Consider the following 12,125-nt stretch of genomic DNA (forward strand, 5'->3'; position numbering starts at 1 on the left):
AGACTGGTCTCAGAGCAGTTTGATCATAATGGAAACAGAGGCCTTTGTCTCAAGAGGATTCTGACAACAGCAATCCAGCACGAGATTAGATTGTTTGATTATTTTATATATCGGAAACGACAGTGTTACGTGGGTTGGTAAATAATCTTGGAAATGGTCCTGTCAACATAAGTATTGTTTATTCAATTAACTTGTTAGAAGAATGATTGGTTTCCCCTTCACTACTTTATTTCTTTGATACGAAATATCTTCTCCACTTTGATGTCACTGAAAAGCATGCTCTCAATGAGATAATGCTCATCTTCAGAAGCACAGCCCCAAGGCAACACACACAGCTTTGCTATCGACACAGTTGGATGTGAATGGAGGATTTTATGTGCCTGGGTGTACACTTTAGAAAATAGATCGGTAATGCCACTCTATTGTGGACACATCATACCTATGAACCTGTGACAATCCCATAAAGGAAGGTTGTACAAACATTGATTCAGAACTGTATTAAAGCTCTATTTGTTCATTTTGGATTGTGCCATAAAGTCCCAGTGGTGGCAGGGTCAGGAAGTGATGGTGTTTTGTGAACTGTTTAACTGACAGGCTCTCCGGGTCACACAGTTCATTACCCAGTGCTTAGGGGCAGATGCCCTCAGCGTCCAGAGAACTGATTCAGCTGTGTAGGCATTTGGACGCCAATGTGGGATTGAAAGGAGCCAAATCAGCTGAGCTACAGTGCATCAACGTATTGCTCTTTCAGGCTAATCACATTTGGGCAAGTTCTCTATTTCTCTGACCGTTTTAACCTCCCATATGGTTGCAGCATGTATTTTCTTTGATCTTAGACTATTATGAGAATATAGCATCAAAGTGGAGCTTTTCAGAGTCAAGGTGCAAATCCTCAGCACTACCTCAAGGTGCACATCCTCAGCACTACCTCAAGGCTCAGCAGGAGACTGGATAATCAGTCCCTCCAGGAATTTGCGATGATGATGCACCAGAGACTTCCCTATAACTTGTTCACTCCTCTGCAGTTTTGATGACAATAAATAGAAGGCTAACGTTAATGACCTGCTTTACTTGCATCTCTCAACCTGGTGTTGCTAACCTAGCCTACCTAGGCTATGAAAGTAAGTTAAAGGAACCATATGTAAGATTGTGGCCAAAACTGGTACTGCAATCACTTTCAAATTACTGTAGAGCGATGTATCCCCTCTCCCTCCCCCTCTGACTGGCAGAGCTGGCAACCCGGATGCCGAAACACTACTGACTTTGTGATTAGTAGATAGGTGGAGGGTGGCGCATATCAGGCCAAAACACAACATGACATGACAAAACACAACATCAGTTGAGGGCTGCAACTTCACTTTTTAAAATGACAATATCCTGGCCGGACTGCTGTTGTCAGTGATATAAGTATTTGAAATGAACATGATTTCTTAATGTCTAGTGACATACCAGGGCCATTTTATGATTAATTGAAATACATAAATACATTTCTTACATACGGTTCCAAAGGTTTTGCGAGATCCCGCAAAAGTACATCGTTTTGTTTTTTTTCTTCATGTTTGTTTTTTTTTTTTTTTTTAACCCATGTTTTTTTCCCCATGTCACCCGGAGGGCTCCGTACTTTTCTGGTTTCTAAACACCAGAATTATCTTTTAAGTTGTCAAAATATATGTGCAATAATGCATTTGGACGAGAAGACATAGATGGTTGGAATGCCCATGTCATTCCATCACAGACCAGCTCATGAAGCATTGTTATGGCGGGATCCCAATATTGCATGGCTGAAAGGAGGAACCTTTTCCATGGATTTTTCTCTCTGCAGGAAGAGGCAAATGCTTCCTGGCTTTTTGTTATCACAGAAGTAAGGACCCAGATTAAGACGCCACAAAGCCCCTCGAGTGAGGACAACGACCACAGCCAATCAGCAGGGGAGACAGATTTATCATGTCTGCCCACCTCGTCACCTGCACTCTCTTCATGTGTCAGAAACCTCTCTCACCACATGTGGAATGGTGCTGCAGCAATGGACTTTATCTGAAAAGGGAATGTCACAGAGATACCCGTATGTTTTTCAGTCTGTTGGGAACAGAGATAAGCCTCTCTCTATGTCTGCTCTCTCTGAGAGTGAGTCCCTGAGGGTAGACCAAGCTGTTTACAACCAAAGCCCCATATGGGCATTCTCAAACCATCATGCTTTCCTCAAGTTAGACCAAATCAAAGTCAACATTATGGTTATATACATCTATGGGGATTACATTGTATACCTGCAACAATTTAGTTCATATTTACTTAATTCACAGTAATACATTTGTGTAGGCAAGACATTGAAAAGACGTGTTGATAGTAGTTTCTTAGTGTGTTTTAATGGTTATGGCAGTGTGAACCATCTGGAAAGAATCTCATTTATATGCACAAATGGCTCTTTGAAATTTTCCTCGATAAAAAATCTTTTAATCCAGTTTAACAATGGGGGGCTCCCAAGATCTCTTTTTAGAGGCCCTTCTAACCAGAGGCTTCAGTTTATGAGCCAATCAAGCTTCCAGAACAAAGCCTAAAGTGGAAGCATGGCATTGCAGGCAGGGCTTCTTTCATCCACGACTTTCCCCTGCATAGCCAATGAGGCTAGTCTGGATGCCAGCCGAACCTCGCCCCACCCACAACATTTGAGTTCGTGAAGTTCGGTCTGGACTTGTTCCGTTGTGGAGCAACTATGCCCGAACCAGAGGGGTTCAGACCAGAAGAACTCCTGAACGGTTTTGTTCAGAGCGGAAAATGCAAATGTGTTTGACAGAGGACAGATGTAGGTTGCTAGTTATAAAATATTAGCTTTCAGTATGGTACGATGTCTTTGTAAATTACGTTTAATTACAAAGTGTTTCATTCATCCCGGTTCTCCCTAACAAAAACGCTGTTGCTATGGTAGACATTAAGATTTCGCCATCACATCTGAGAAAATATTGACAGTGCAATAACTCTAAAAATGACCAGAAAACAATGTTAAGGCAATTGTGGAGAAGAAGGATTCTTCCTACAGGATTCACCCCCTGTATCGGTTAAAACACGCCCCCATAATCACATCCCAATGGAGCAGTATCACACTCAAACCCGACTTAAAAATCCCGACCTCCGAAAAGAGAGTGTTCATGACATCAGCTCGGAAAACAAATACAAGAAATGCATAAACAAGTTTTTAAAACTGATTACTATGGTTTAGCAAGCGGAAAATGTCTCGGGTGAGTGTTTCAATCTGTAGTGTTAATTTAGTGATAAATGACCTTGCCTATTTGCAATGAGAGTGAAATTTGCCTCTTGTGTTGTTGCAGGGGAGGCTGCTGTGGTTGCAGAATATGATAGTGATGTCAAGTCGGATACCTCGGGGCACAAGACTTCCGCACGAGTCTTCAAGTCATTTTTCCTCTATCAGAGATCGGAATTTTTGAATATCCGAGGTGGCATGAAGGCCCTAATATTCTGACTAGAATTAGAGTATGACGACGTCAGGCTACAATGAGGCGGGATTGTCAGTAAAAGAAACATGAGGTGTTAGAAGTAGGAACGCAAATTGAATTAAATGGCAAACAAATGTAGTCACGTCACGTGTGAAGAAAGCTCAGCCCAGCTCACATCACAGTGTTGCACCTGATGTGTCCATGCTAATGTCTAACCATTGTGCAGAAAAGAATGTCCGTAGAATATTAATGCTGTTTCTGGATCAGTGCAACCTGCTGGAGAGTACTGGGGTATTTTCTTGCACTGGGAAGATGACAATGACATGGATTTATGTGGTCAAATGAATAGAAATTCACTCCAATATGTTCATCTACAGTTCTACAGTTTACGTTTCATGAAATTATAATCAAATACAAGACATTGTGTTGTCTTGTGCACATATGCACACTGTGAAAATCATTATCTGTGGACTCTTGGAATGGCAAACGAAATGACATTCTAAAATAGGGGCAAACAAAACAAAACACAGCAACACTGCTCAGTCACATCCAACACTGGATCTTGTGACTTGCACATCACTCAAAATATTTATAGTTAGAGGACGTCATGGAACAACTGTATTTTCTGGCATCCAGCTGCTTCCATAGTGATGCCAGGCTGTAACACTGAACAAGAAATACTATGGTGTGTTTCTACACAATTTTCCCCTCAAAGCTTTTCACAACATTACTGGAGCACTGACTGACATGCGGCAGACAAGGTTCACTGACAGAAATGGTTTCAATATCTTTTTAGCAACATATCAGATGGCCAAAAATACAACATCTTGACTGTGGGGCCAGGCATCGGTGGTGTATCTATCAGAACATTGTAATATTTAGCAAATTTCTGATCTAGTCAAGAGTCTCTGTCAATACAGGTGATGCCCTGAGTGACAATCTCTGGTCTCATAATCTCTCATAAGATCTGCAACTAGGAATGAGGCAGACCCTAGGATCTAACCAATCAAGATAGCATGTTTGCAGGCAGAGAGGCAACATAAATTAGCCGCTATGATTCAGTGTGTAATTTGATTTAATGCTTATCCAGCGTGATTTAACTTCTTACTGTATCTTTAGCATAAACTCATCTTTCAGGTGAAGAATGTTCCATTTAAAATGGATTGTGAAACAATGCAGGTCATCACAGAATTATTACCAGCAGTTCAAGTGGGGATGTCCTGGGATAATATTACTCCTGGAATGCCTCTTGTCCAATCAGATATTGATACATTGTCACAACATGCAGTATATATTCCAACAGTTAGGTCCGGTTGAACTATTTATCAATATCTGATTGGACAAGAGTATATAGAGTATCTGATTGGACGAGAGTACAAGTATCTATCTGTAAAGGCATGTAAGCATAAGGACCATATCATTTCAATATTATTTGCAAAAAAGACCTCTGATTGGCACTAGGCCTTATTTTAATAGGTTTCACAGTTGTACGCATATTTAACCTTCATGACTGTAATTTTAGGTCAGACACGTAGTTGGAAATGGGTATTGACTGTGAGGTCAATGCAGTATAAGTTATTATTTATGGCACTGGAAATAATTAGCCTGGGTGAACCCAGACAAACCTGTTGACAAATATGAATTTGCTCTGCATGTCGGTCTGGAAAGGAGCCCATTGGTGTCCTTTTCCAAATCACTAAAAATCCAGGAATGTGTGCACAAATTTAATTTAATTTCACTGCAGGTTACGCCCGTGGAAGTCATAAAACGAGAAGCAGAGCAAATTCAAATTAGCTAACAGGTTCATCTGGTATCACCAGGCTAGGAAATAATACTATTCCTTTCCAGAATAGGTTAAATAAAAATCTGTTTAGCAGAGGTATGCATCTATTTATTTCTAGGGAATGTGGATCCCCTGGGCTTTACCTTTTTTCTAAATTAATTTGAAACATTTTCAGACAATTAGGTTTCCACCATAATCATTAATGGTGTTCCAAACGCATTTATGAAAGTAACATCAATTTCTGACTCACAAACCACTTGTATGTGACAATGACTTCTCTGTCATTGTACATGTTGCACACACACACCGCATGCTGTGTTGTCGGACGATTAAACATGTCAACAAAATTGCTATCCCCTGCCCCTTGAGCCATTGCTTTTTCCCCCTGTGTTGTGGGATTATCACTGTGGAGATATCCAGGTGTTCATTTATTTAACAATAGCCCTTGCGTCACAGGGTCCTCTAGACCATTTAGCTTTCTCAACATGCATAATTAGTGCCACAGCCTCGGCACGGCTCTCAGATGGAGGCTCATTAATGCTCTTTTTGTTTAAGCTTTCACTCTGTATGCACAGAGCTCACCAGGCAGCAGCAGCAGCACTCAAAGTCCTTCACATCAAACCAGACGCTGACCCACTGTAGCTGGAGCCACATGCATTCAATGGGATGCTGCTGAAGGACAGACACACAGACAGGCTTCAATCTGAGACGAGTTCACACTCTGTGTTTTATGTGTTTTACTTTATGAGATTTTTTTATTCATAGAAACTTAAAAGACTTAAAAGAGAAGAATATAGTGCGATTTTATCTGATTATATTTTTTGAGACAAAAATCTACATGCTCTACCTGGCCATATGGTAATGTTTCTTTGCTCCTTCAGAAGTGCCATGACCAACTGAAGCCTGCTGGGTATCTGCGTGGCACAATGAGGATGAACAAGTTGTGTTCTTGCATGTGAAGGGTAATGGTTTTTGACATTTATAGTGCTGACCTTGTCCCTGTATGCTCCTCTCCATTGTGTGGTCATGGAAAACACACTTTTACATTCACAAATGACTTCTGTCAATTTTGCCATTGGCAAGGTTGGGACCGAGTGGTGGCCACTCGTGCAGTAGGTGCAGCGTGACATTGACTGAAATGGCTATTTACGGTTCAGTCTCCTTTTACTCTGTGGTGAAGGCTACTCGTGAAGTCTACTACATAGTCAAATGCAAAGCTCACAGCTGATTATTCTATGTTTCCTTTTGCATATAGGCCTTGGATTTCCCAGAGCTTCCTAGTGGTACAGACACAGCTAGGTTACGTTGTTGTAAGCAACATAAAGATGACATACATGAATGGAATAATGTGATTTTTGATTCATGTATTGAAAACAAGAAAAGACTGCACTTTGCATGATGAGATGTAAGATGATTTTTTTATTTGATTTTCTTTCAGGGTATAAGTATAAGTATATATACTCTTTTGATCCCATGAGGGAAATTTGGTCTCTGCATTTATCCCAATCCATGAATTAGTGAAACACACACAGCACACAGTGTACACACAGTGAGGTGAAGCACACACTAATCCCGGCACAGTGAGCTGCCTGCATCAACAGCAGCCCTCGGGGAGCAGTGAGGGGTTAGGTGCCTTGCTCAAGGGGCACTTCAGCCGTGCCTACTGGTCGGGGTTCGAACCAGCAACCTTCCGGTTACAAGTCCGAAGTGCTAACCAGTAGACCATGGCTGCCCCTATTACCTACCCCTGGGTAATACGTTGAGTAAGGCCTTCTCCCATCCTTGTTTTTCCTAAGATCGTATACTTACAGTAACAACGCATTTTTTAGACTTTTAGTTAGTTGCTATGCTTTCCAGAACATAAATGTGGTAAAATGTTGGCAGAAGCAGGACATATGTCCAAGTATATCCGTATATAACCGTATGACCATATGATGAGGTGTTGTTGGACAACAATACACTGTGTGTGTGTGTGTGTGTGTGTGTGTGTGTCTGTGTGCGTGTGTGTGTGTGTGTCTGTGTGCGTGTGTGTGTGTGTTTGCGCATGCATTGAAGGGGGCATCAAAAGTCTTATTACTAGCAGAGATAATATCACATAGTTTTTCCGATGGCCATGCGGGAAGAGAGATATGCAGACAGCAGTTCTTCACTCTAAGCCTTTCAAATGAGTGCAGGAGATGAAATTGACTGAGGTTCATAGAAGATGATCCCGTTAAAGATAATGCCCTCATCTGAAGGGGCATAAAGTATTGTTAAAAAGTGCTTACTGAAGGGGCATAAAGTATTGTTTAATAGTGCAGTGTATGTCAAATCAATCATAAACTCTGTTGTCATAAAAAAGGATGATTAATATTAAAAACATCACAGTTCCTAAAAATGACTCAAATTTTATTAAAGCAACACCAAAGAGTTTTCTATACCTTAAAATAATGTTTCCAAAATCGTTTCAGTGGTTCATCAACTCGTAACAGGGTGAACGGCAATTCTGCATTATATCTATCGGCTATAACCGCACTATGTAAGTTTGCCAGATCGGGTAGCGGATCTGTAGTTCGATGGAATGAGACATAAACTACAAATTTGACTTGCATCTGATGTCGCAATACAGTCATGCAAAATATTCTACCTTGTCTGTAGACATTGTTATTTGCAAAGCCGGTGCTAGATAGCGTGCGTGCGAAAGAGGGAAAGTTATTTGGTGTTACTTTAAATGGTTTGGGCAAAATCAGATGGCTTTGAAAAATGGTGAAATGGCAGTATTTGTACTATTGTGCTTAATCTCATCACCACTAACACATTGAATAAGCATACACATTTGTATGGGAAATCTGCTCAATTGAAATATTTTTGCAAATGGGATTAGTTAGAAACAGAACAATATACACTATTGTCACATACAGTTCACATCCAAAATGATTTTGAGCCACTCAAACGACTGAGAAATTGGCTAAGGTGTGGTCTGCTCTCTGTCTGTTGATATTTCATATCTTTGAGTAGGCTATTATGATAAAGTCTCCACTCGAGTTTGCAATTTCTCAGCTTTGGTCCAGTCGATCTACAAAAGGTGAAGACCTCATCACACATTATCTCTGCCAATTCAGCCAGTCAAAATTGATTTTAAGATTTTATTGATCTCTGTTTAGGCCTTGCATGGGCTAGCTCCTATTTATATCCATAAACTGCTTAGCACTAACAAAATCATTAGATGACATAGATTCTAAACAACAGGTACTGTTTGTCATTGTATGAAGAGGTGCTTACAGCTCAGGATGCTTGTGTTCAGAAGCCTGTGCTACATGTCCTTTTATTCCCTTTTTGTTCTGTTTGCATTTTCTTTTAAAGCAACACCAAAGAGTTTTTTGTACCTTAAAATAATGTTTCCAAAATCGTTTCAGTGGTTAATCAACTCGTAACAGGGTGAACGGCACTTCTGCATTCGCTTCGCGGCCCTCTATCGGCTATAACCACACTATGTAAGTTTGCCAGATCGGGTAGCGGATCTGTAGTTCGATGGAATGAGACATAAGAAACTACAAATCTGACTTGCATCTGATGTCGCAATACATCGTACTTTCATAAAATCATGCAACATATTCTACCTTGTATCGTTATTTGCAAAGCCAGTGCTCGATAAACAATTAGCATGCGTGCGACAGAGGAAAAGTTCTTTGGTGTTGCTTTAAATGTGCAGTTTCATCTCATCAATCCTCATAACATTTTACAGATTTTTAGAAATGTGACTCTCCTTGTTTGAGGGCCATTCTGAATATGATGGGCTTGTTGCCTTGTTATGGAAAAGACCTGAGGACAAAAGGGTAGAGACTCCTTCTCTTTCCCCTCTCAGACAGCCAGCTGATGAACGAGTGAAAGGTAAATCCTTTCCTTTTTTATTTGTTACCCAATATGTGTTGAAAATAACACAACTTGCGTTGTTTTTTAACACATCTCTGTGCCCAGATAGGAACAACGTAACACATTAATTTTATTAAGAGTGTACTCATAGTCATATCATGACAACACAATGTTCAAGGAAAAGATTCATATCACAAATCTAACATGTTAGCATGCATAGCCTGCCATAGCCTGCCATTAAGATCATTGTGTATTTGTCAATTTGTTTATTGTCAACAGACCTGTCTCAGGCACATCAGATGAGTCCCCAAGGTACAGCTGTCTTTGATTCAACTCCTTTAATTGAAATGCGCTCAATATGAATGTGTCCCACTAGTGCAATTTCACCTGAATTGACCCACTCTTAGTTAAGATCTGCCTCGATTACAGAACAATCCACTAATCCTATAAGCAGGTCAACCATTTAACAAACAGGATATGACATATGTTGAGTGCCTAGGCACTCTGCCTTTCCTAACGTTTACACTGGAAAAAAGCCTCCGGGCCAAAAAAACAAAACAATTAGATGCTTTAAAGCGTTTTTAAACATCTGTTCCCATTTTAGTTGCTGTTCCCCATGGCCGTTCAGATGAACAAGGCAAATCTGTTTACAGCTATTCTTACAACCTTTTCTCAGGTGCCTCACACAAAGCTGGCATGACATCCTCAGCCTCCGTGAGAGAGGAGGGAGGAGAGAGGAGGGAGGGCATGTCATTGGATGGGGTAAAATGAAGTGTGTCAAGATGGATGTAGTGATCATATCCTGCCTCCTCCAACCCAACACACCTGACCAAAATGAAATCTCTAAATGAATAGGCTACAATAAAGCAACATTAGGCAATTATCTAGGTAGTTTAAAGATTTTAAGGTATGTTTTATATATAAGGTATGTTCTTATATCCTTCACCTCAAATCTATTCTGTGTTATGTTACGAGAAGCTGAACAAAAGCAGTGAAAAAAGCAGGGTATATGAGTGCAACTCATAACACTGTCAGTGTCCACCCACTCCTCACAGAGCTGTTTTGTTTGTTGAGCATCCTAATAGAAAGCCAAGCCACTCACACATACAGCGGTGTGGAAACTGTTATCATGGCATGTCTCAATCAGTAGAATCATTACCATACATCCAAGCATTTTCAACCAACCAACCACTCTGTCTACTGATTACATGCTTTCAAATGGAACAGTGCACACTGTTGTGGAGGTGAACACAACGCCTTCAGACTGTTGCCGTGGAGGTATGGCCATTATTTCTGTCTACTCTATGTGAGGAGCAGTCAAGGACATTCAGACTGGCGTGATTCAAGAAATGATACATACTGTAGACTACTTCATTGCGTGCACAGGATCACTCCAAGGCAGGCCTACAGCAAGTACCATAGCAGGTATCACTGGGCCAGACACATTCCAGATGCTTCTGGGTTAACTGTACGCAGGTGGGCCATCAGCTTCTGATGAGCGTATCTCCTCATAACAGTTCATCTGATGACTCTCAGTTTCTCGCTTTCCTTGTTTGCATCATCACCATTACACAAGAAGAAGCGTCTCCATTAGCGATTATGATGACTATCTTTCCGCTGAGAGAATGTCTAGAGAATGTTTTGGTCCTTAGATGTCTGTGGAACAACCATTCACTAAATGCTAATGTGGACGCATTCGTTCACTGAGTGCTATTGAAAGCTGGAGCTCACAGCCCTGTAAATCTGTTTGTCCCATCATGGCTCATTTGCTCTGCGGAGACCTTCACAGTGCTGGGGAGGCCCGTGCAGTCCTCATGGAAATCTGCTGCTCAACAAAGACAGAGCAAAGTAATGAAAGGACAAACAAGCTCACACGGGTGCAAACACACTTGGCTCTGTGTATCACAACAAGACACAATACACACATGCAGACTGAGTCTCTCCAATGAAATGACCGCCACATAATATCAGTGTGTGTCAAGTCAAGTCAAGTCATTTTTATTTATAAAGCGCATTTAACATGTACATAGTATAATCCAAAGCGCTCCACACACAAGACATTGACACATAAAGACAAACAATGCTGGACGGAGCGGTGTAGTTGCCAGCGTACCCGTGACATCAAGACATAAACAAACAATTTACAAAATAACAAAATATTGTGTGTATTCTGCCCCCTGGTGGAAAAGAGGCTGAGTTGCAGTGGCGTGTGAAGTGCTGCTCCCCCGAGAGGCTGCTTGTGTTTACAGTAGAGTTGGCGTTAGAGCTGCACTTCGCATCGCCATGCCAATGTCTCCCCGGAGGTGTCCATATCACGCCACACTTGGCTTCAGGCGTGTTGTCAGGAGAGCTGCCGCTGCCTGCCCCGCACAGGAAGTGATGGAGGGAGGCCGTGGCTGATGAGAGAGGTCCCAAAAGCCCAGGGCCTGGGGAGAGGTCAGACGTGAGAGGTCTTGGCACGGCGACATAAAGACTCAAAGCATGAATTCAGTAGAGCTTGGCATCAGTTGGTTCAAAGCAGAGGGTTTTCCCTTGATGCTGGAAGGGCACTGTGAAGAGAGTGCCTCGTTCCTGCAATGTCACGTTAATGATTAAATTGTTTGTGTTGAACATCATTTAAATATCACTGGGATCACATTTAACCCCACATAGCAGTGTGTTTAACACAGAGTATTGTCCAATGATTTTGGTTGTAAATGTCATTTGTAATTGTGAAGATATATTGCATTCCATAGATGTATATTTCCATTGGTTGCATATATTTATTACCATGGCTTCTACGCTTGTGTGAAGCTCTGTCATTAATCTAACTCAATGCTCAAGCCACTGTGCACATGATGGCTCATAAAGCATCACTGTCACACCACCTCTCCCATTACTGCAATAGTGCTCCACAGCCCTAGCCTAGCAGTAGCACTGGCTTTTGTGTTTGAGCTACCGGTACTGACAATAGTCTACTATTACCACTGCTGGAGGCTCTCTCCCAGGCTATTGTGGCATTACTGCATTGTTTTGAAGATAATACAATTTACCTTTTTGGG

The sequence above is a fragment of the Alosa alosa genome, chromosome 2 (assembly GCF_017589495.1).
Source record: "Alosa alosa isolate M-15738 ecotype Scorff River chromosome 2, AALO_Geno_1.1, whole genome shotgun sequence".
Lineage (NCBI taxonomy): Eukaryota > Metazoa > Chordata > Actinopteri > Clupeiformes > Clupeidae > Alosa > Alosa alosa.